Source organism: Pelophylax lessonae (assembly GCF_965119305.1).
Source record: "Pelophylax lessonae genome assembly, chromosome: 13".
In the NCBI taxonomy this organism is placed as follows: Eukaryota; Metazoa; Chordata; class Amphibia; order Anura; family Ranidae; genus Pelophylax; species Pelophylax lessonae.
In genome coordinates, this window is record NC_138780.1 from 151,762,218 (window position 1) to 151,787,955 (window position 25,738).

Genomic DNA, 25,738 nt, shown 5'->3' on the forward strand with positions numbered 1-25,738 from the left:
ATAAAAATTACCTTTCCTTTTCAATCTGCAGCCGCTGTAATTTTGTAATCTTTGTAAAGTGCAAAGCAATATGGCTACCTGGAGGTGTTCTGTACACAGAATGTATACTGACCACACCCCAGAAACATCATTTCCTGCTTATGTGATTGGCTCACCGATTTTCCCAGAAGTCTGCACTAAGATTCAAGTCAGAATATAGAAAAATCCCAAAAGTTTGGGATTTTTCTATATTCAAACCTTAGGGATAGATACCATATGTTGCCAATATAGAGTGGAACTGAGCATTCCTTTTAGGCCCCTTTCACACATACGGTCGGTTCAGTTTCATCCGTTTTTCGTCCGTTTTTTATCTGTTTTTCATCCATTTTTTTTACATCCACTACCAATGCAAAAACAGATGAAAAACAGGCTGTTTACATCCATTTTTTGTCTGATCCCTTTTTTTTGACGTTCCAAAAAAACAGACATTGACAGAAGCGGATGAAAACCGATGTTAACGGATGATCATCCATTGTCATCCGTTTTTACATACAGATGCATTGATGTCCGTTTTTCATCCGTCAACGGATGGATGAAAAACGGAAAAACGGACAGCATGTGTGAAAGGGGCCTTAAGATACAAGTCATATTTCAGGCATCCCCTGCAGCAAAAATTACAGAGCAGGAGGCAAGGTGATGCTTGATGCATAAAATGCAGTTGTGACGTGATTTTTAGACCCATGTTATATTTACAGATCTTCATCATTGCCCAGTTATAGGTGGGGGCAGTGGCCAGTTGTTTGTCATGGGTCCCTTATGTCAATGAGCGGCTGATGGGAACTCTCTTGACAATAGGGGAGCAATAAAAGCCAGTGGGTGATGTCCCATTGTCAACCTGCTCATCAACACAGGAGCCAGAGTTGTGTGGCTGCTTAGTAGATGAGAAGAAATTAAAAAGTTGGGTGAGTGGAGGAGCTGGGCCAGCACAGAAAGTAATTGGACACTCCCAGCAGAGGAGAGGGTTAGAGGGTTATGGTATGCAAGCAGGGAGGGGACTGTCCTGGGGAATGGACTATTTTGAAGTAGCACATTTTACTAGTGAGTTCAAAAGCACATTGCAAGTCATTAAAAAAAATTGGTAATAAAAGGAAATCCCTGCAAGAAAGCATTGAAAATATATTTCTGTGCAGTTTTTAAATTGTTGACAGGTTCTCTTTAGGCATTTGTATATGAGTACCTTATGATCTCTTATTTCAGGTCGGCGTTTGTCCATGAATATCCTATGATCTCTGAAAGGTAAGCTGTAACTTTATCAGGCACTGTATCTCGACTGATCAGTGCTGTAGTGGCTCCCCTAAGGAGAACACTTGGCCTCTCAAACATCTGGCATTAGATGAAAACAAAGCAAATGGAAATGTCTAAGGTGGAACTAAGCCTATTTTCCTGTGCGCATAGAAGGTGAACTCTACTGGATTTATTTTTCTTGGCTTTCAGAGCGGCTTCGTTTACTAAGAAGAAATGCTTTACATGTTGCTGACATGTGTCATAAAAGTGGTGAGCCGTGGTATAATGTTGCAGTCACAAACTAGATTAGAGCCACATGTCCCTGTAATTTGGGATCTCTGAGCGATTTGTTTGTCTGGGTTTGCTGCCTTTCCAATGCGTTTATTTCGTTGTCATCTCCTGCTATCAGAGATAGCAAGGATGTTTGGTGTCATGTCCTTAACTAGCTAGTTGGCTGCAGTGGCGGCTGGTGCTCAAAAATTTTGGGGGGGGCGCACCAAACCAATGATGGGGGTTATTATTATGGACACTGACACCTACTTACTATTGCAGCCACTGATATTGGAGGTGCTATAGTGCGGCCCTCTGGAGGTGTCGGGGGCCGGATGTGGCCCTTTATGATGATGCAGTCCGGTGACCGTACACCGTGTAGAGGGTGTGGGGAAGTGTGATCTCTTCCATCCATCTCACCGATCCCAGTCCCGGCTCCTCTGCAGCTCCCCGCTCCCTCCGTCCGGCCCACATGTAGGGAGGGGAGCTGGCTATGTCTAGCAGAGAGGGGGAAGTGGCACACAGCACACACCAGACACCCCACCAGTCCGATCCCGGCGATCGGTCGGTATTAGCTCCCCCAATAAACGCACACAGAGGGTTGAGTTGAGCAGTGCGAGTCCCGGGACTCATCTCGGTGTCGGGGGTGTCAGGTGCTCACAGCTCTACACCCCGGGGATCGGGTTCCTCTCCGTACTCCGTCCACTGCGTCCAGTATCGGATCCCCCCCGCCGCACACCGCCCGATGTTCTCCGAGGAGCGGGCCGGGCTATCGCGGCTTCACCGGCGTGACGGCGAGTCCTCTGTCCTCCTCCCCAGCCAATGGCATGGGGTTTGCCTTTCGGCCAATCAGGAAGCACGTATGATTGGCCAGAAGGAGGATCCGTGTGACAATAGCGAGGCATAGTTCAGAGAATAGTCATTACCCGGTCCGAGGTCATACACAGGGAAATCCGAACTAGCAGAGCAGGGCAGATGGACAGACAGGGGGCTTGATCAAATATTAGACACATTATCACTCTCTATCACAAGCATGAGACTGAAGGTTTGGCTGGCTTATAACAGGTTTGGTTTCCACCTAGAGACCGGGCACATTAGTCACCTTGCAGGTGGACAAAGACAGGGAGAATGCCATATCCAAAACCAGGATGCTGGAATGAGAAGCAGGAGCGCTAGATGCTCCTGACACTCCGGCTGTCTATGCTGTCCCTCTATCTGGCGCTGGCTGTTAACATTCTGTGCCCTCCCAGTAAGTAGGTAGCACCTACCTTACAAGCTACAGAGCAGGATTAAGGGTGCTGCTTGAGAGATGCATAAAACAGAAACTCCAGAAGCTTCAAATGTTGAAGACTTTGATGAAGGCTGAAAAAGTATGTCTCAGGCCTAAACATTTTTTACCTTAATCCATTCTGTTCATTAAGGTAAAAAATGTTTAGGCATCGAAATGTTGCCCCTCACCCCCCCCTATACTTACCTGAGCCCTGGTCTCACTGGCTTTGCTGGGGCACCGGGAGCCTCGGCAATCAAAGTCAGTGACGAGGGGGGCGGGACCGAGTCCTGCTGTCTGTGTCAATGGACGAAGCAGTGGGGTTCGGGAGAGAGCATGCATGAGTGCCCCCATGGTTCTCTCTGGACAGATAGGAGGAGCCAGGAGCACCAGCGGGGGACCAGAGACTTAGAGGTTTTTGGCCACTCTGTGTGGTAAGTATAGAAATGTTTGTTATTTATTTATTTATTTTTCTAATGTTCCTTTACAATCTCTTTAAGCCTATTTAACTCATTTCTTTTTTTTTAACATTAATATGATATATTTGTTTTGTTTTTTTGTTTTTTTAATGTTGCTGTCTCCTGAGCCTGTTTTTTCTTAAGTTACCGAACAGCAATTTTGCATTGTAGGACTGTGCTGCAACAGTTGGACAAACAGTTGACTCATGGTTGCAGAGTGGCCCCATTCACTTACATGGCAGAGTTTCACAGGCATGTAGTGTTAAATTGCTGTTGCAATGTGTACTCGTCTGAATGGTACCATGTATACTTGTAGGTGGGCGACCCCCCTGGCCATCCATATGAAAGGAGCCTTATGCTCTCTTAAAGCTCTTAAGTTGACATTACGAAGTATTGAAGCTGGATGGACACAGACCTGGTAATCAATGTTTCCCACAGTGCAAGAAACAGAATCAAATTTGTTAATTGGATTTCCTGAGATTTCAGCAGTTCCTTGTTTAATTTTTCTGTTTTACCCTCAGACTATAATTCTTCTTTACCACAGTAGTCTATAGTTTAGCCTCCTCTAATAAAGAAATTCTAAGCTTACATTTTAGTACAGAGTGGAGGTCACAAGTGCCATTATTGAGTTAGTACTTTCATTTATTAGCTTTCACAAGGCCTGAAAACCCTACTATGCTTGTATAACGTTACTTACCAGTGACTTTCACTGCATGGACCCAAAACGAGAAACCACTGATTTAAAGTTAAGAAAACATTTTGCTCTAAATTCATTTTATTGGGCAAGAAAGTCCGATCAAACACAGTACTGTTTCTATATGAGGATTTAGGAGGAGGGGGACAGAGTTCACAGCTGCCAAAATAAATGTCTGTTCACCTAGTCAGAGCATTGCTTGTTATTATTTTCCCTGTAATATGACTTAATTTGCACAAACACACGATAACTCTTTGCAGACAAACAGTTTCTGTTATGTGGTTTAGATCGAGCTAATGAATAGCACATTGGACATGATTAGTTGAAGATCCCCTGCTACAGCTTGAGAGGGGGCACATGCCATCAGAGAGCAAAGAGAAAGAAGAAAAAAGAAAGAAAGAACATTAAAGATATACTGTATATATATATATATATATATATATATATATACCCAATTTCAAGGTGCGACACCTCTGCCGTGTGAATCTCTTTGCGCAAAAATTACATCTATTGTGGCACTCTCCCTTCTTATATTAGAAGATGCAATCCAATTGTTGTCCCAAATATCCTTTACTTCTGATCTTCATGCATATAAGTAAACATACATTTACAAGCGACTGCACAGTTTCGGACATGCATATGTCCTTTATCAAGCTGCATGTGTGGCACTAAGGCCCCTTTCACACATACAGACCGTTTGTCCGTTTTACATCCATCCGTTGACAGATGAAAAACAGACATCAATGCATTCCTATGGAAAAACGGATGATAATGGATGACCATCCATTTACATCAGCTTCCGTCAATGTCTGTTTTTTTGAACGGATGAAAGCCCTATTTTTTCTTCCGTTAAAAAAACGGATCGGATGCAAAACGGATGTAAACTGACACACGGTCCATTTTTCATCCGTTTTTGCATTGGTAGCGGATGTAAAGAAAAACGGATATAAAGCAGATGAATACTTCATCTATTTTGACGTGACTGAACTGATGAAATGAACAGTTCGTATGTGTGAAAGGGGCCTAGTCCTCAGTACAATCTTTTATCTCTATTCCCTCAGTGAATCCAGCCTCACACTACACATGTGTGTCTCCTAAATCACAATTTCTAATCGAATATATATATATATATATATATATATATATATATATATATATATATTGTGACAGGAAGTCAGGTAAATCTGTGGGTGTTGTCACAGATGGGAGATACATTTCTGCCTTGTTTAGACAATTCACCAATTACTTTTAGGTGTCGGCTGCGGAGGTAGCCAGAAAGGTTTAAGGATGTTGGAAAGCTTCAGCTATTCAGAACGAGGCAATTAAGGCCTCTATAAGTTATCCAGAGGATAACTACTGATTGCTGCATCCTGAGCTTTGTGCGTTAAGGAGAGCAGTGAGCTGAGAAAGACTTCTGAAGGTGAGGTGGTGTTGACCTTTTCTGTGTGAAAAGAAAACAAATAGACTATTGGTTTTCTGCTGTTTGACCAGCAGTGTCTGCCCAGCAATAGGTTGGGACAGACATAGGTAGGTTCCTGTGTTGTGAAGGTAGACTCCCCAAGTGGCCAGGGTTTATTTTATGTTTGTTTGATTTATGCTGTTTGGATGCTTGCACTTGTTTCCAGCAAATTGGAAGAATAAACCATAGACCGTTGTTTTCAACCACTCTTCGGCTGTCTCTCTGTGTAGCGAACCCACCCATGGGGTCACCCACACCCGCTACCGAGCCAACCCCTTACACATGGTGGAAGATGCGTGCATTTTTGGGGATCACAGGTTATTATCGCCGTTTTATTCCCCATTTTGCCTCACAGGCTGCTTCCCTGACCAATTTGACCAAAGGGAAGGAGTCTGTCATGATCAAATGGACTCCCGAAGCAGAAACAGCTTTTCAGGCTTTAAAACAGGCCTTATGTAGTCAGCCAGTTTTAAATTCGCCTGATTTTTCATGGGACTTTGTGGTTCAGACAGATGCGTCAAATGTGGGTTTAGGAGCTGTACTGTCCCAGATTATCAAGGGGGAAGAACACCCTGTTATGTACCTCAGCCGAAAGTTGAAGGCCCATGAGGAGAATTATGCCACCATTGAGAAAGAGTGTTTGGCTAGTACACCACTTTTGAAAAGTAAGATTTTAATCAATATCTCAATGAACACAAGAACAATTTAATTTTTTTTTGGCAAAATTGAGTTTTATAGAACATTTGTTTATCTCATTACATGAAAGTAGGGTTAATGATATAACTTAGATTACAAAATCTTCAGTTTTACTCAAATTAGTTAATGCAAAAATGAATACACTCCAAAGACTTCTACATCTAGTATTTTGTATGACCTCCATGATTTGTATGGACACCACAAAGTCTTCTAGGCATGGAAAGTTAGCAACATATTGCAAAATCTATCTTTTTCCATTCTTCAAGAATTACCTCTTTTAGAGCCTGAAGACTGTATAGAGTGTGATGCTCAACTTCTCTCTTCAGAATTCCACATAGGTGTTCGATTGGGTTCAGATTAGGAGACATACTTGGCCACTGAATCACTTTCACCCTGTTCTTCTTCAGAAATGCAACCAGGGCTCGAGTCCTGCAGGAACGCATGGGAACGGCGTTCCTGTACTATTCCCACAGCAGGAACGCCGTTCCCGTTAGCCAGCGAATCCTGCAGGACTGGCCTTTTTCCTCCGTTCCCTCGGTTCTTCTCCTCCTCCTCCAGTGGCCTCTGTAACAAAGTCCAGTCTCCTAGACTGGCTCCAGTGATAGGCGGAACACTGATCCAATGCCGGAAAATTGAATCAGTGTGACGTGTATTATAGCGGCTGCTGCAGGAGGAGGAGGACCGAGGACGAGCGTGCGGGACATTCAAATCCAATATCTCTGGGTGATCAGGAGGGAAGAGCGCAGCAGGAAGTGTCAGAGCCCCAATTTCTACAGACCCCTCAACTGGGGGAAGGTAGGTACAGTGGCGTACCGACGGGGGGTGCGGGGGGCCGCCCTGGGTGCCATGCACTGGGGGGGGGGGGGTGTCAAGCCGGTAGTGGCGCCCGGATGCTCATCTTCTCATGCGAGGGCAGCTTGCTCCCTTGGTCTGTGCTGTGCTGCTCGCGGGGGCGGGAAGAAGGTGAGTGCCCGAGATTTGAGCAGCCTCCCTGTGTGCTAGATGGCGGTGGGACAGCTGCATATAGAGGAATTGATCTTTCCATATTCCTCCTGCAGCTGCCGAATGCCTGATTCTCCTCCTCTCCTGCAGGCATTCAGCGGTTGCAAGAGGAATATGGAAAGATCAACTCCTCTATATGCAGCTGCCCACATATCCAACTTATTTTTTATTTTGTTGGCCCCCAGTGCTCTAGCCCCCCCCAGTGCTCTTCAGCCCCCCTCTCTAGCCCCCCCAGTGCTCTTCAGCCCCCCAGTGCTCTTCAGTCCCCCCAGTGCTCTTCAGTCCCCCGAGCACTCTCTACCCCCCCGTGCACTCTGCCCCTCTCCACTCCATGCTCCTCCCCCCCTCCACTCCGTGCTCTCCACCCCTGCGCTCTCCAACCCCCTACAATTCTATCCAGACCCCCCCCCCAGTCCCCTCCAATGCTCTCCGGGGGGGGGGGGGGTACGCCACTGGGTAGGTACACCATGGGTGTATGTCTGTTGAGCTGATCATTGCATGCTAAGCTGGATCCAGTCTCCCTAATCATGTCATCTGTCATCCTGATATTCAGTATTGATGACTTGTATTGAATATTGAGGACGGCACAGCATTCTATAATGTGCCTGGATGGTGATCAACAGTATGGGGGCTGCTCTAGGATTCTAATGAGGCAAGGAGACTGAGGATTGCAGGGCTTTTATCTCTGAATTCAGACAAATACACCATAGACAATATTTAGCATTATTTCTTCCTCCAGAGATATACACAAAAGCTTTGATTATGTCAATAATATACATAGATTTACTATTGTAGCCATATCCTTTATCTCAGCACAAAGATAACCACATTTACTAACTGCTGCTATTAGCCCCTGTTCACATTGTACACTCACCTACTTTACATTGTAGCGGTTGTGTCATTTCTTCAGTGTTGTCACATGAAAAGATAAAATAAAATATTTACAAACATGTGAGGGGTGCACTTTTTTTTGTAAGGAGGGGGGGGGGGTTAATCTTGGGTGAGTTCCCACACTTTTTTTCCCAGGACTTGACCCCTGAATGCAACAGTAGCCTTAGATGTGTGTTGTGGATTGTCATTTTGAAAAAAATGCAGGACAACCAAGGACAAGGATTAATGGTAGCATTTTCTCTTTAAATATAGAGCAGTACATCTTCGAATCCATGATACTATCAATTAAGTGCAGCTCCCTGACACCAGCAGCACTCATGCAGCCCCACAGAAGGACACTGCCACCACCATGTTTCACCGTAGGCACCATGCATTTTTCTTTATACTCCTCACCTTTGCGATGCCATGCAGTTTTGAAGCCATCAGTTCCAAAAACATTTATCTTGGTCTCATCACTCCAGAGTACAGAACCCCATTAGTCTTCTTCTTTTTCAGCATGGGCCTCTGCAAATTCTAGGCAGGCTTTTTTTGTGCATGGGCTTTAGGAGAGGCTTCCTTCGTGGACGACACTCATTCCTCTGCAGTGTACACCATATTGTGTCATGGGAAACAATCACCCCAGTTTGGCTTTCTACTTCTTTAGCTAACTACAGTAAACTTGCATGGCGATTTTCTTCAACAATTCTCATCAGAAGACCCTCCTGTTGAGGTGTTAACTTTCGTGGACAGCCTGGACGTCTCTGTGAGATGGTTGCAGTTCCATCTTTGTTAAATTTGTGTATCACTTTTTCTTCAGTATTCAAAATGATAAGTAAAGCTTTGCTGATCTTCTTGTAGCCTTTGCCTTTCTTGTGTACAGAAATTATTTTCTTACTCAGGCCTTGTGACATTTCTCTTCCATGTGGTGCAATTGCTGACAGCAAGAAATGGGGAGGGGTTGTCTTTGTTAAGTCAAAACAAATCTTATAGATTTTTTTGACTGGGTGACTAAAATAATAGACGGTGGAGGTGCAGTAGACATTGCATATCTAGATTTTAGTAAGGCTTTTGACACTGGCCCACATAGAAGACTTATCAATAAACTGCAGTCATTGAGCATGGACTCCCATATTGTTGAGTGGATTAGGCAGTGGCTGAGTGACAGACAACAGAGGGTTGTAGTCAATGGAGAACATTCAGAACAAGGTCATGTTACCAGTGGGGTACCTTAGGGATCTGTACTGGGACCAATTTTGTTTAATATCTTCATAAGTGATATTGCAAAAGGCCTCGATGGTAAGGTTTGTCTTTTTGCTGATGACACAAAGATATGTAACAGGGTTGATGTTCCTGGAGGGAAATGCCAAATGGAAAAGGATTTAGGAAAACTAGAAGAATGGTCAGAACTCTGGCAACTGAAATTTAATGTGGATAAGTGCAAGATAATGCACCTGGGACGTAAAAACCCAAGGGCAGAATATAGAATATTTGACACAGTCCTGACCTCAGTATCTGAGGAAAGGGATTTAGGAGTAATTATTTCAGAAGACTTAAAGGTGGGAAGACAATGTAATAGAGCAGCATGAAATGCCAGCAGAATGCTTGGATGTATAGGGAGAGGTATAAGCAGTAGAAAGAGAGAAGTGCTTATGCCGCTGTACAGAACACTGGTGAGACCTCACTTGGAGTATTGTGCGCAGTACTGGAGGCCATATCTCCAGAAGGATATAGATACTCTAGAGAGAGTTCAGAGAAGAGCTACTAAACTAGTACATGGATTGCAGGAAAAAACTTACCAGGAAAGGTTAAAGGACCTTAACATGTATAGCTTGGAAGAAAGAAGAGACAGAGGGGATATGATAGAAACTTTTAAATACATAAAGGGAATCAACTCGGTAAAGGAGGAGAGCATATTTAAAAGAAGAAAAACTACCACAAGAGGACACAGTTTTAAATTAGAGGGGCAAAGGTTTAAAAGTAATATGAGGAAGTATTACTTTACTGAGAGAGTAGTGGATGCATGGAATAACCTTCCTGCAGAAGTGGTAGCTGCAAATACAGTGAAGGAGTTTAAGCATGCATGGGATAGGCATAAGGCTATCCTTCATATAAGATAGGGCCAGGGACTATTCATAGGATTCAGATGTATTGGGCAGACTAGATGGGCCAAATGGTTCTTATCTGCCGACACTTTCTATGTTTCTATGTTTAACGCCCTTTTATAATCAACTGTCTGCTGGACACCTGTTTAATAAACAATTAGACTCTCCTGTAGTTGAATTCTTCTTAAATTAGGATTTTGTTGTCTAAATTTAGCTTTGCTCCTAAGACTTTCAATGGGGTGTATTCATTTTTGCAACACGGTCTTGAATGCATTTGTTAGGAAAAATACTTTTTTTTGTGTGCAAATAAACAAATCTTGGTTGCAATCAAGGGCCCGCATTTGTGGAAGTATTTTGTAATATAGTGTCCCATTGAAAATGTTGATTCTGACATTAAAGTAAAGGTTTTCTGACAAATCTGTTGGGGTGTACTCATTTATGCTGAGCACTGTGTGTGTGTGTGGGGGACCACTTTATTAGGTATACCCTTTTGGCTTCAGAACCGCCTTAATTCTTCGTGGCATAGATTCAACAAGGTGTTGGAAACAAGCTTTGTGACATAGTGCATTGTCCTGCTGGAAGGAGCCACCAGAAGATGGGTACACTGTAGTCATAAAGGGATGGACATGGTCAGCAACAATACTCAAGTAGGCCGTGGTGTTTAAACAATGCTCAATTGGTATTAAGGGGCCCAAAATGTGCCAAGAAAATATCCCCCACACCATTACACAACCAGCCTGAACCATTGATACGAAGCAGGATGGATCCATGCTTTTATGTTGTTTACACCAAATTATGACCCCACACTCTGAATGTCACCAGGCCTTTGTTTTTTCAATCTTTTATTGTCCAATTTTGTTTAGCCTGTGTGAATTGTAGCCTCAGTTTCCTGTTCTTAGTTGACAGAAGTGGCACCCAGTGTGGTCTTCTGCTGTTGTAGCACATCTGCTTCAAGGTTCGATGTGTTGAGATGGTATTCTGAATACCTAGAGAAGGTTGTGCATGAAAATTACAGTAGATCAGCAGTTTTTGAAATACGCTGACCAGCCCGTTTGGCACCAACAACCATGCCACATTCAAAGTCACTTAAATTCTCCTTCTTCCCCATTCTGATGCTCAGTTAGAACTTCAGCAAGTTGTCTACACCACATATAGATGCCTAAATGCATTGAATTGCTGTCATGTGATTGGCTAATTAGCAATTTGTGTTACCAAGCAATGGAACAGGTGTACCTAATAAAGTGGCTGTGAGTGTATGTCTGTATGTTTTATATATATACATGTACACATCAGTGCCTGACCTCACAAATGCACTTCTGGAAGAATGGTCAGTTACCATAGACTGACTCCGAAACCTTGTGGACAGCCTTCCCAGAAGAGCTGAAGCTGTTATAGCTGCAAAGGGTGGACTAACTCAATATTAATTCCTATAGACTAAGACAAAATGGGATGCCATTAATGTTCATGTGCGTGTAAAGGCAGGGATCCCAATACTCTTGGCAATATAGTGAATATAGATCACACCAAAATGAAGGACAAATTAGGAGGACAGTGGGACTTTGTTCCAAAGCAGGGACAGTACCTCAAAATCTGGTACAGTTGGGAGCTGTGGTATACTGTGTATATAAAAACCTTTTTAAATATTTTTTTTCCCTTTTTATTTTATTTTTTTATAAGTGAGCACATAATCTCTGTTCTCAGCTACATAAGGGGCTTAGAGAGCTAGGAGTGAAGAAACTGCAGTACACTGATTTTTCTAGAGATAGCTCTGCATGGGGACATGTCAGCACACGTCTGACCATTGTAGGACAGACAGGCTGTTCTTCCAGTACAGCCAAAAAGCACACTGGGATAGATGTTCTCTCATCCCTAGCAAGGCCAGATTGCAACAATAAAGCAGGACTGGCAGAATCACCAGGTATTTTACATAAAGGAAGCAATGCAAAGTGAACCAAATACCTCTAAACACAAGTACAGGGTACAACAGACACATATGAAAAAAAAAACAAGCATGTATCTTGGGAAAAAAATATGCTTTAACTTTGCTATACTGGTCTTACTGTGAAGTCCAGGAGATCTAAACACAGAATGAACATGTAACGTGTATGCTACTCACACACCATTGGCTGGGCTTATTCCCTGATCTCCAAGCTCACCCACATTTTTTCTTTGAATCCCACCATTTTTTTTTTCACTTATTATTTATCTAGGCAGTGGGCTGAGGCCAGAACAACTGTCTTTATTATTTATGTCAGCAATAAGGGGAGCAGATTTGTTCTCTGACAACATGGCTACCTAGGAGTGCTCCCAGCTGCCTCTGGGCCTATTCTGCAATATGTTAATGGACAATAATTTACAGCCTGTGCGAAGAACACGTCTGTCCTTCTGATTTTACGCAAGGCTTTCTGCGAACGCGGCCTGTGTGGGAATCATTTCTTCTCTGCAGCATTTATGCTACTTGTTTTATTTTCCTGTTGAGCTGTGATAAAAGAAGAAGGCGTTTAATATGCCAGCCTTTTCTCATCTGTCATCTGTTTCAAGAATGTCAAGTGTCTCTAAATTAAACCTATTCTGCTTCTCAGCCAGCCTGCAGAGATACTTACTGATGTAAACAAATAATTCATTCGGTGGAAAAATACACTAGAATACATAAACGATAAAAAACAAAATGTATAAATTTGAATAAAGTATGTTGGCAAGATCAAATATTGAGCAAGATAAATATATAATGTGAAATAAAAAGAAGGAAGGGAGGGGACCACATGCCGTTCGTGAATTCTGCCACTGGTCCTTTTGACCGATGCTTGGTCTTGAATTACATAAGATTTGAGAATGTCTTACCTACATTTTAATAACCCGGTCAGAATTGAATGCCTGATTCCAACCAAACATTTTTTTTTCAGTTTTGGATAGTATTACTTACCGATTTGGAGGCCGAAATGACAAGAGAGCTTCCAGATACCCCTGGGGTTGAGCACGGGGAGAGGGCACAGGGACTCACAGGAAGGTAACCGGGAGAAAGCAGTCTGGAAAGCAGTTGCAAATTATTATTTTCCAGGATTTGTATAGCACCAACAGTTTGTGCAGCGCTCTACAATATAAAGGGAGACAATACAGCAACCATGCAATTAAATACAAGAGGGTTAGGAGGACCCTGCTCTTGGGAGCTTACATTCAAATCTAATAGTTGCAAATGTAGCACTCACCCTTGCAAGGGCCGCTGAGTTGTGTCCCAGGTTCTTTTCCCTTTGTGGAGCAGCAGCCAGACAAACCTCAACATTCAATCCCCTGGTTCGGAAAAAGTCTAGGGGTTGCCTTTGTAAAAGCTTATTGTAGATTAACTTGGATGGGGTTTGGGGGAGCTAAGGGATACATGCATTTTATGCTCATTGATGGAAAGGGTAAACTGGGACCAAACCCTGGGATCACTGACCACGGAGGAAAAATGGGAATGCTTTAGGAACATATTAAACAAATGCATCTTGCAGTGCATTCCTATGGGAAATACATTTAGAAGAGACAAAGCCAAACCTGGCTGGCTAAACCGTAACGTTAAAAAACTTATTAGGGAAAAAAAAATGGCCTTCAAGAAATATAAATCAGAGGGCACAGTATCGGCTTTCGAGCAATATAAGGAGGCAAATAAGAAAAGTAAACACAAAATCAAAATGGCTAAAATCAACTTTGAGAGACAAATAGCGGAGGATAGTAAAAATAAACCCAAATAAATTCTTTAAATATATCAACAGCAAAAAAACTAGGGCAGAGCATATTGCACACATAATTAACGATGATGGGAGGATGGTTACAGAGGACACTGAAAAAGCAACCGTGCTGAATGCTTTTTTCTCGTCAGTCTTTACACAGGAAACGGAGGGGTACACTGACCATGACTGTATGGTTAGTAGTAATACATAGGACTTGCCACTATGGCTAACAGAGGGTGAAATCAGGGAAAGGCTAGATAAACTTAACACAAACAAATCACCAGGCCCGGATGGCGTACATCCGAGAGTACTCAAGGAACTCAGTAAGGTTATATCTAGACCACTGTTCCGGATCTTTGCTGACAGTATTATGACAGGCAATGTACCAGGGGATTGGAGGAAAGCTAATGTGATTCCAATATTCAAAAAGGGGCAGAGGCATATCCTGGGAAATTATAGGCCTGTCAGTTTGACATCGATAGTATGTAAACTTCTGGAGGGGATGATAAGGGACTATATCGTAGAGTTTGCTAAAGACAACAACATCATCAGCAGTAACCAGCATGGGTTTACAAATGGGCGTTCTTGTCAAACCAATCTCTTAACATTCTACGAGGAGGTGAGCTGTGAGCTAGATAGGGGGGAGACCAGTGGATGTGGTGTACCTGGATTTCACTAAGGCGTTTGATACAGTTCCCCACAAGCGCTTAATTTATAAAATAAGGTCTGCAGGTATCGACAGCAGGGTTTGCTCTTGGATACGGAACTGGCTAAAAGGGCATGTCCAAAGGGTGGTAATAAACAGCGCATACTCAGACTGGTCTGAGGTGGTAAGCGGGGTCCCCCAAGGCTCAGTCCTGGGACCAACCTTGTTCAATTTATTCATAAACAGCATTGAGGACGGGATCAGTAGTTCGATATCAGTTTTTGCAGATGACACAAAATTAAGCAGGGCAATAACTGCACAGCATGAAGCAGATATCCTACAGAATGACCTGGACAAAATAATGGAGTGGGCAACGTCATGGCAAATGAGGTTTAGTGTGGAGAAGTGTAAGGTTTTGCACTTGGGGACTAAAAACATAAAAGCACAATACACGTTGGGGGGGGGGGGGGGAACCGTTGGGGGAATCAAAAATGGAGAAAGATCTGGGAGTGTTGGTTGATAATAGATTAGGCAATAGCATGCAATGTCAAGCGGCAGCTACCAAAGCCAGCAGAATATTAGCATGCATAAATAAAGGGATGTATTCCAGAGATAAGACTATAATCCTTCCACTTTATAAAACTCTGGTCCGACCACATCTGGAGTATTCTGTCCAGTTCTGGTCGTCAGTCCTCAGGAGGGTTGTGTTGGAGCTGGAGAGAGTCCAGAGAAGGGCAACTAAACTGATTAGGGGATTGGAGGACCTTAATTATGAAGAGCGTCTGCAATCGCTTGATTTATTCTCCCTGGAGAAGAGACGCCTGAGGGGGGACATGATAGCAATTTATAAATATCTCAATGGGGATCTCGGCATAGAAAAACAGCTATTCAGTCGAAGGGATTGCATGAGGACTCGAGGGCATACAATGCGATTAGAGGAGAAGCGTTTTAACCTCAGGGGTTCTTTACTGTTAGGGCTACAAGATTGTGGAATTCTCTACCACAAGAGGTGGTTTCTGCGGGTAGTATGGTGGCTTTCAAAAGACTCTTAGACGTACATCTCAAGGATCAGAACATTCAGGGCTATGTGAGATGATTACAGCCACACACACCTACACAGGTTGAAATGGATGGACTATTGTCTTTATTCAACCTCACCTACTATGTAACTATGTAACTATGAATACTCCAGGACCCAACACAGGAATGGGAGGACACTCTTCCCTTTGCAGCTACTTCCTAATACAGTCCATTGAGTGGTAGGACATAAAGTGGGCAGCACTGGGATACCATTAGCAATGTGCCAGGCAAGCCTTAAAGTGTTTGTTGCCCCAACATTTAATATCCCTGATATGTGCCTGCTGTGCCATGTACTTGTATGAAAAAGTGTCCTGTTCTCTTTGTATTGCTTCTTTGGTGCAGAACCCCTGGTGTTCCTGCCATTCCCTCCTGCTTTCCTATTAAAAACTGATCACACTAAGCAGGAAAGCTCATTGTGGTCAGTTCTCTAGCTATGCTGGGAACTCATTTTGCTTTCCTCCAATTATCAGACTTGTCCTGTCATACCTCCCCTGCTCAGCCTTTGACTGGGAAGCTCAGTGTGCTTCTGCTTCTCCTCCCTCAGGTCTTATGCAGCTGAAACTAGAGTTCATGTGATCACTTAAAAAAAGGTATTTATAGTTTTTTTTTTTTTTATATCTATACACAAATTCTTTGCTTTTCATTTATTTATTTTTTAAACCAAATGGGTTGTTATTAGGGATGCACCGAATAATCGGCGGCCGAACATTATTCGGCCGAAAATAGGGAAAATGGCACTTTCGGTGTTCGGCCGAATAAATCAAAAGGCCGAATAATTTAAGCCGAACAATGTCTCTCACCTCATTGCGGCTCGCGGTCCTCTATTATGTCCTCTGCAGTAACCCTCTGATATGTATGCATTCTCTGTAGCTTCCGCCCTGACCGCGGCTCGCGGCTCCCTTCCCGCTGGTGTCCTGTCCGGCCGCGTAGGGGGGTGTGACGTCACGCGCGCGTCCCGCCCCCTGCTCCTGACTGGCGGCTCCTTCACACTTGGTCCACGCCCCGCCCCCCCTGTTCGCTGCATTTGGCTCTGGCTGCAGTTATAGAGGTATGTGATGTGCAGCTGAGCACATTTGGGAGAGAAGAATACAGTTGCTGGCAGCTGCACAAGCATTAGTGTGCAGACTGCCATATGTTGTTGCCACAGTGCCCTATAAAGTGCCCCTTGACACAAAATGTGGCCATCAGCGTGCCCCTTATTTTATGCTAAGGGACATGCTGATGAGCATATTTTATGTTAAGGGGCACTCTGATGGGCATATTTCATTTTAAGGGGCACGCTAATGGGCATATTTTATGTTAAGAGCAATGCTGATTTAAATGTTTTGTTTTGCCCATCAGAGTGCCCCCTAACATAAAATGTGCCCATCAGCGTGCCCCCTGACATAAAATGTGCCCATCAGCGTGCCCCCTGACATAAAATGTGCCCATCAGAGTGCCCCCCTAACATAAAATGTGCCCATCAGAGTGCCCCCTAACATAAAATGAGCCCATCAGCGTGCCCCTTATTTTATGCTAAGGGACATGCTGATGAGCATATTTTATGTTAAGGGGCACTCTGATGAGCATATTTTATGTTAAGGGGCACTCTGATGGGCATATTTTATGTTAAGGGGCACGCTAATGGGCATATTTTATGTTAAAAAATGCGAAACACCGCGTTCGGTATTCGGCCTTCGGCCAAGCATTTTATTATTATTCGGCTTCGGCCAAGAATTTCATTTCGGTGCATCCCTAGTTGTTATACAAGGTGAGGGTATACAAACACTTTAACTTAGTGTGCCAGGGGTTAACAACATCAACAATCACTGGGATCCTTCCCCCTTAGGTCTGTACTCCATGTCTACAGGGCTTGGATGTCTCCCTCAGACTGCTCTGTGAAGCTTCCCGATCAGATCCTAAATCCTTTTTTTGGTTTTCATGGAACGTATAACAGACTAGGCCCCCAGCTTAACACAGCTGGGACTTCAATGAGATGAGGATAACCTTCAGTAGAACAACCAAGAAGGGCAGAAGCCCTTTTGGCTGGGAACCCCTCCTCCTGGGGAAGAACACTTCTCTACCAGGCTCCAGACTATGCAATCTTCCAGTCACTATCTGGGCATCCACCCCCAGGACATGGTGGAGCTGCATAAATAATCAGACTGCTCATCTAATTTTTCCACCCACTATATTCTGGAAGCCTTCAGAAGACAGGGGGAGCAAAAAAACTTGCAGTCGATAGACCCTCAAGCAGACCAAAGCAATCACTTGCTGCTCTGCTAATTACAGCAGAGACACAAAACTAAATGTGCCTATCCTAACTAGCTCTAGCAGCCTATCTGTGCTACACAGATGTCGGGGTGCACATGACAGGCTGGGAATGTGAACTTAGGTGGTGCTGAGCAACTGAGAAGACAAACAGCAGGCAGGGTAGAAGGCACAGTCATGGTCAGGAGGCAGGCCGAGGTCACCCTGGTAATTGGCTGAGACCAGTTATGGTCAGGAACTAGCCAAGGTCACCATTGGAATCAGCAGAGACTAGCAGTTGAGCAGGAACTACCCGAGATCAATAACAAGAAGGCAGACCAGAGACTAACTCCAAGAGGAAGCCATGTCAGCAATGAAAAAGCAGATCTCAGAAACAGACTCTGGTTCAAGTAGCAGGGTAACAGCTGATGATCATCCTGCAACTTCTTATTTAAAGGAGTTGTAAAGGCAGAAGTTTTTTTTTTTATCTTAATGGATTCTCTGCATTAGAATAAAAAACCTTCTGTGTGAAGCAGCCGCCCCAGCACCTGCTAATACTTATCTGATTCCCATCTCTGTCCAGAGATGTCCACGAGTCCCTCTCCCTCCTGATTGGCTGAGACACAGCAGTGGCACCATTGGCTCCCGCTGCTGTCAATCAAAGTCAGTAAAGGGGGTGGGGCCGAACAGCAGCTCCTTGTCTGAATGGACACAGGGAGCTGCACCTCAGCTCGAGTGCTCCCATAGCAAGCTGAGGGGCCAGGAGCAGTGAAGAGGGACCCGAGAAGAGGAGTCGGGCTGCTCTGTGCAAAACCATTACACAGAGGAGGAAAGTATAACATGTTTGTTATCTGAAAAAAAAAAAAAAACACAAGACTTTACAATCACTTTAAATAGGTTGTCTGGTGCCAAGCCTGGAATTAGGTGTGCTTGCCAATGTGTCTGTCCAGTGTGCCCATACGAATAGTCTTCCGATGCCATGCTGACAGATATTGTAGAGAAAGGTTGAAACCTCTGTCAGGATTTAATTGTTCAAGATTTGAAGGAAAAAAATGAGTCAAAGTAATGTCTACAACAGTCTACAAAAAGTTTGCCACATAAATCACGGTTTCAACCAGCTCACTTTTATCAGAGCTTAATAATGCTGGACAGAAAAAGTCTGAGTTAAGCTGGATACACACGATACAATTTTCTTTAAATTTTTTCCTTTAGACTTACCAAAAACCATATAATATGAGGTCAGACCTAAACACTTTTCATTTGATTGCAATTAGGCAGGCCCTTGCACTACATAGTTGATAGTAAATCCAAAGGAAATCTACAATCAAAAGTTGTATAGTGTGTATCCAGCTTAAGGATCCTTTCACACGGGTGATCAGATCCGCCGATCAGTTTTTCTGGTGGACCTGATTGGATGCTCCATGCATCCCTATGGAGCAGCAGATGTCCGCTGACACCTGCTGCTATCCGATTCCGGTCCTGTCCGTGAAATTCGGACTGATAGAAACCCTATTTTCCATCCGTCTGGCGGATTGGATCGGATGGGATCTGACAGGCGTTCTGTTCTCATCCGATCTCCCCATAGAGGACAGCGGGGATCTGACAGCTCCGTCTCCGCACACAGAGCGGAGATGGAGCTGTCATCCGTCTGCTCAGCGGGGATCGGCGAATCGATCCCCCGCTGAGCAGAGAAGGGACCGCGCTGTGTGAAAGGACCCTAAAACATTTTTTAGGAATCCAGCAGTTAAAATTTTAAAACAGCACAAGGTCTGCTTTGGCTACTTGTTTAGCAGAATTAAAGCAACATTAAACCCAAAAACAAATAGAGGATATAAAAAATCCACACACCCCTGGTAAAATGTCAAGTTCCTGTGGTGTAAAAAAATTAGACAAAGATAAATAATTTCAGAACATTTTCTACTATTAATCTGACCTATAAACTGTAAAACTCGGTTGAACAACAAACTGAAATCTTTTAAGTGGTGGGAAGTAAAAATAAAAAAATAAAATAATATGGTTGCATAAGTGTGCACACCCTTAAACTAATAATTTGTTGAAGCACATTTTGATTTTTTTACAGCACTCAGTCTTTTTGGGTACATGGCACATCTTGACTTGGCAATAGTTGCCACTCTTCTTTGCAAAAACATTCTAAATCTGTCAGTTTGCAAGGGCATCTCCTGTGCACAGCCCTCTTCAGATCACCCCACAGATTTTCAATCGGTTTTAGGTCTGTGGTCTGGCTGGGCCATTCAAAAATGTTAAACTTCTTCTGGTGAAGCCATTCTTTTGTTGATTTGGATGTATGCTTTGGGTCGTTGTCATGCTGAAAGATAAAGTTCCTCTTCACGTTCAGCTTTCTAGCAGAAGCCTGAAGGTTTTGTACCAATATTGACTGGTATTTGGAACTGTTCATAATTCTCTCTACCTTAACTAAGGCCTCTGTTCCAGCTGAGGAAAATAGCCCCAAAGCATGATGCTGCCACCACCATGCTTCACGCATGCAGTGCAGTGTTGTTTTTGCGCTAAACATATCTTTTGGAATTATTGCCATAAAGTTGAACCTTGGTTTCATCAGACCATAACACATTTTCCCACATGCTTTTGGGAGAATTCAGATGTGTTTTTGTAAAATTTAGCTGGACTTTAATGTTTTTCTTCTTAAGAAAAGGTTTCTGTCCTACCACTCTACCCCATACATATGAATAATACAGGCAGTACTTTCCAGATATTCCTGCAGCTCCTTTATTGTTGCTGTAGGCCTCTTGGCAGCCTCCCAGACCAGTTTTCTTCTTGTCTTTTCATCAATTTTGGAGGGACGTCCAGTTCTTGGTAATGTCACTGTTGTGCCATATTTTTTCCACTTGATGATGACCGTCTTCACTGTGTTCCATGATGTATCTAATGCCTTGGAAATTCTTTTATACTCTTCCCCCGACTGATACCTTTTATTAATGAGATCCCTCTGATGTTTTGGAAGCTCTCTGCGGACCATGGCTTTTGTTGTAGGATGTGACTAAGAAAATGTCAGGAAAGACCTACTAGAACAGCTTAACTTTATTTGGGGTTAATCAAAGGCACTTTAAATGATGGCAGATGTGTACTGACTCCTATTTAACATGAGTTTGGATGTGATTGCTTAATTCTAAACACAGCTACATCCCCAGTTATAAGAGGGTGTGAACATTTATGCAACCACATTATTTTATTTTTTTATTTTTACTCCCCCCCAAAAAGATTTCAGCTTTTTGTTAAAGGGAGTTGTACAGTTTCTATGTCACATTAAAGGTGAAAAAAGTTATGAAATCATTTTTTGTCTACTTTTTTTTTACATCAAATAAACCTGACATTTTAATAGGGGTGTGTCGATTTTTTTTTATATCCATTGTATGTAATACACTGCAGTTTACCATGTTGTGGCTGCATTCGTTTTCTTTTTTTAGACTTTTTTTACTTTATTTTCACCTGGGGATCCTGTCAGTAACACACTACCAGTCTTAAGCCCCGTACACAATAAGATTATCGAACGATCTGTCGTCTGTTTTTTGTGGCATGCAAGTCTGATGTGGAAATTGAAGAGGTTATTTTCATACGAATTTTCCCGTACGACAGAATTCTACTTCAGAAGTGATGTCATGTGTTGGTTTGCTTTCTTTGTGTTCTTTCATCTCTGAGCATGCCTAGTCTTGCTCATAAGATTTTTCCCTGTCGAAATCTGTACTAATGAGACGAAAATCGGAGGTGTGTTGACAGAGGACAAACATTTTAATGCCTGCACTTTAGGATTTTGTCAGCCGAAAAGTCGGAGTCGGCTGTCTAAAGCACCATACTAACAATCCGAAAATCAGCAGATCGTCGTCGGACGAAATTTCCCTTCCGAATTTCTTATCGTGTGTACGGGGCTTTAGTATGTCTCCATTCAACTAGAGAAGCAACAGAGACACATTTGAACAGCAGCACTGTTGGTTGGTGGAGAGTGTACTAGGAGATTTTTAGATGGACTTGACTAACAATTAAAGCTAAACTCCAGCTAACACTTTTTAGGAAGTTACAGCAATATTTATTTTTCTTTTTGGGATAAAGTTTTTACATAAACAAAATTTGGCCATTGCAAGCACCCCTTTCATTGTTAAAAGGGTTGTTTTAACCCCCTAACAGACACTTTTCCTGCACAAATTGATCCGGTAAAGGAAGTTGAAAAATAAGACTTAAGCCAGCCATAGAGGGTTGGAATCTTGGCCAGTTCCTGCTAAACCGGCCAAGATTTGAACCATGTATGGACAAGCTGAAGGTACCCCAGTTGATCGATTGATCAACTTGGGTACAACCAGCCTGTTGGATTTTACATGCAATTATTGCTAGTGGCTACTATAGCAGCAAACAATATACAATGTGTTTTCTTGGTGGGGACGGCTTCCCCTGCCCTGCCCCCCCCCCCCCCCCACACTGGGGGAACACAATGACTTTGCAAGAGGGATTCCCCCATCAACATAGTCAGTGGGTGGGGGAAGCTGTCCCTGCCAAGAGAACACAGTGTATATTGCTTGCAGGTATAACAACAACCTGTGGTTGCAGGAATGAAAAAATCTCACGTGGCACCCTCCTAGGTAGGTGCCAGTGAGAGAGTATAGTTTCGAGCTCTGTCTGCTTAGCAGGTAAATCTATATTGCTCTTTGCCTACCAGAGAGCAGGATTTGTTAATGAGGTCTGCTCATTGAGCTCATTATGCAATTCATTCAGTCTAGAGTGTGTTTCATGCTGGTCCAATAGGGAGGCATGTTGGACAGTGGGAGGAAACCTGACGAATGGGTGCATAGGCTTTTGATGCAGTCCTGATGGTTGGCAGGGGGCAAGTAACCTTGCATGCTTGGATACTTTATAGAAGCCAGGAGCACATGTGCTTGGGGTCTTTCTTTTGAGAGCGGAGTCCCGGAGGGTGGGGCGGCTGCCTCTTCCTCTGTAGAGGTGCCATGCGGTCAAAGGAGGTCGTCCTGAGGGCCAGAGGATCTGTTGAGAGGAGCTAAACCCAGAGGTCCAGGGAAGCTGACTGAGAGGGGAGACACTGGAGACCCTGGGGCTGCAGTATCGTGAGTACAGGGGCTCGTGTTAAGGGGCCTGTCCTGAAGGGGGCCACCCCTGCTCATAGGATAGTCAGTGGATGGGTGTAAGTAGAAAGAGGGTGCTAGGGAGAGTATCCTGAAGATAAGATATTGTTCACCAAGTCGTCTTGAGAAAAAGCAAGAGACTTAACCCCTATTCATCTAAAGTGGCAGGATGAATTGACAGCCTGGCTGTTCTATAATTATAAGTGTAGCAGTGAAGATAGAAGTCCTCAAATTCTGTGAATAGTTCAATTGAAGTATCCCACTATTTCCTTCTCCTATCCCCATTACAACAATAAACAAAAAAAAAAAAAAAACAAATACCCCTGGACTGTTCACTGAAGTGAAGAGCCAAGAAGAGTGTAAGAATTGCATTTGCTTATAGCCGTGTGTTGGTATGGTAACCAGGGTGACCGCAGAGTGGATATTCAGCAGTCCTTACAGGGGCAGTGCTACAGTCAAAAAAAGAAACAATGCAGCCATCGCATCTAAGAATTGGAAAGCTGCAATATAACAGTTTTTTTGGCTTTTAGGTATAATACCCCTTTAACCGCTTGCCGACCGCTGCACGACTATTTACTGCGGCAGTCTGGCTCTCCTGGGCAAACCGACGTAGGGCTACGTCGCTCGCCCAGGAGCCTCTAGGGGGCGAGCACGTGCCGCCGGAGGCGTGCTCCCGCCCCCGCTTGTTCCCGGACATCCCCACGCGAGTGACCGCAGCTCCGTATGTCCAGCTGGAGAGGGAGAAAGGCAGGCAGCTAATGTAAACAAAGCCGCCTGTCATTCTCCCTGGTGTAACTGCAGAGATCATACGATCCTGCTATGTAGGATCGTATGTCTCTGTGCTTACATCAAAAGCCACGCCCCTTTACAGTTAGAAGCACGCCCCTAGGGACACACTTAACCCCTGGATCTCTAATAAAGTTAACCCCTTCTCTACCAGTGTCATTTTTACAGTAACAGTGCATATGTATAGCACTGATTACTGTAGTAATGTCACTGGTACCCCCAAAAGTGTCAAAAATGTCAGTCAAGGGTCCGATCTGTCCGCTGCAAAGTCACAGTCCCGCAAAAAAAAATATTGCAGATCGCCGCCATTACTAGTTAAAAAAAAAAACAATAAAAATGACATAAATCTTTCCCGTAGTTAGTAAACGCAATAACTTTTGCGGGCACCAATCAAAATACGGTTATTGCGATTTTTTTCACCAAAAATATGTTACAGAAAACAAATTGGCCTAAAATGTTAAAACATTTTGATTTTTAAATTTTTTTGGGGGGGGAATTTCATATAAAAAATTTTGAAAAATATTGTTATTTTTTCAAAATTGTCGCTCTTTTTTTGTTTATAGCGCAAAAAGTAAAAATCGCACAGGTGATCAAATATCACCAAAAGAAAGCTCTGTTTGTGGGAAAAAAAGGACGTCAATTTCATTTGGGTACAGTGTCGCACGACCGCGCAATTGTCCGTTAAAGTCACGCAGTGCCGAATCGCAAAATAGGCCCTGGTCTTTGAGCAGCCAAATCCTCCGGGGCTTAAGTGGTTAAATGTGTAGGATCCCATTGCTGGCGTTCTAAAAATGCTTGATGCCTGGTTATCTTCATCCACACACAGTATAGTTCTTCTATCAACCAGCAGGGGGCTACCTATTATTTTGAATGGCCAATAGGAATTTGTGAATGAGAGCTTATAATGGACCTAAAACAAAACCCCATTCCATTTTTGTTAGTTTTGGAAAAGACAAGGTTCCACCATGTTACTACTTAAGAGTTGACACATTTCAGATGGCAAAAAAAAAAAATTAAATTCAAATATTACAGTATTTGTATATTTAAAATATGATTTTCTCTTGAATAGAGTGGTGACGATTAGAAAAACCTCTATTTTTCATTGCTGTCCATGTCCCTGTCATATTCTATGATAATGACTCTAGAGCTGTATAACCTCTCTATGTGTGAGAAAGTAATAACTGAAAACTTTTTTTTTTTTTAACCCAGAAATAGAATCCTTTGACAGTTTCATGTGCCGCTTACAGGAGTATTCTCACCGTCAGATCCCTGGCACATGTTCCTGATGGGATTAGGTATAACCTAATAAACGTCAGCATGTTTTGGTGCTAGTCCTGTCATACATTTGTCATGCTTACTGTTTGGGGTTTTGTACTAGCAAGGAATTTGCTTTTTCACTGCTTCACTAGCCATGGCTACAGATGGCAACCTGCACAGGCTAATGTAGCTTGAAGCCTCTTCCTTGCACATTTGACTGATTCAATTAAAGTTCTGGACTCCTCACCTTGTTTGATTAGTGGTGCATTTAATGGCTGCGATCCACCAGGGCCCGCTGCACCATGGCTGTCAATCAGTGACATAGATTAGTTTTAGATTAGCTCCCCAGCTAGCTTCCATTTTCGTAGATTGTCGGGCTGATAGCCGAGCAGCACCAACTATTCCTTTGTACATGACTGCTTCACTTGCTATCAAAGGCAACCAAATTAATTTCATATTAACCCCTTCAATAGACATCTCTGTGATATGTAAATAAAGGCGTTTATCAAAAGTGCCAATATGTGACTGACATGTTAGCTCCTGGACCGTGAAATAAATATATGGCCTAAGAATGAACTTCAGGTAGATACTGAACATCATTTAAAGCAATAACGTTCTACATAGGAGGTACAGGGGGCCTCAGATGTGGTTCTTGACATCACAGATAGGTCACACTTTAGGTTCCGTATATGTAATGCTAAAAAAGAATGCCAGAGACTGTGGACATCCTACATGAGGTGGTCAGAGACTGTGGATGTCCTACAGGAGGTGGTCAGAGACTGTGGACGTCCCACGGGAGGTGGTCAGAGACTGTGGACGTCCTACAGGAGGTGGTTAGGGACTGTGG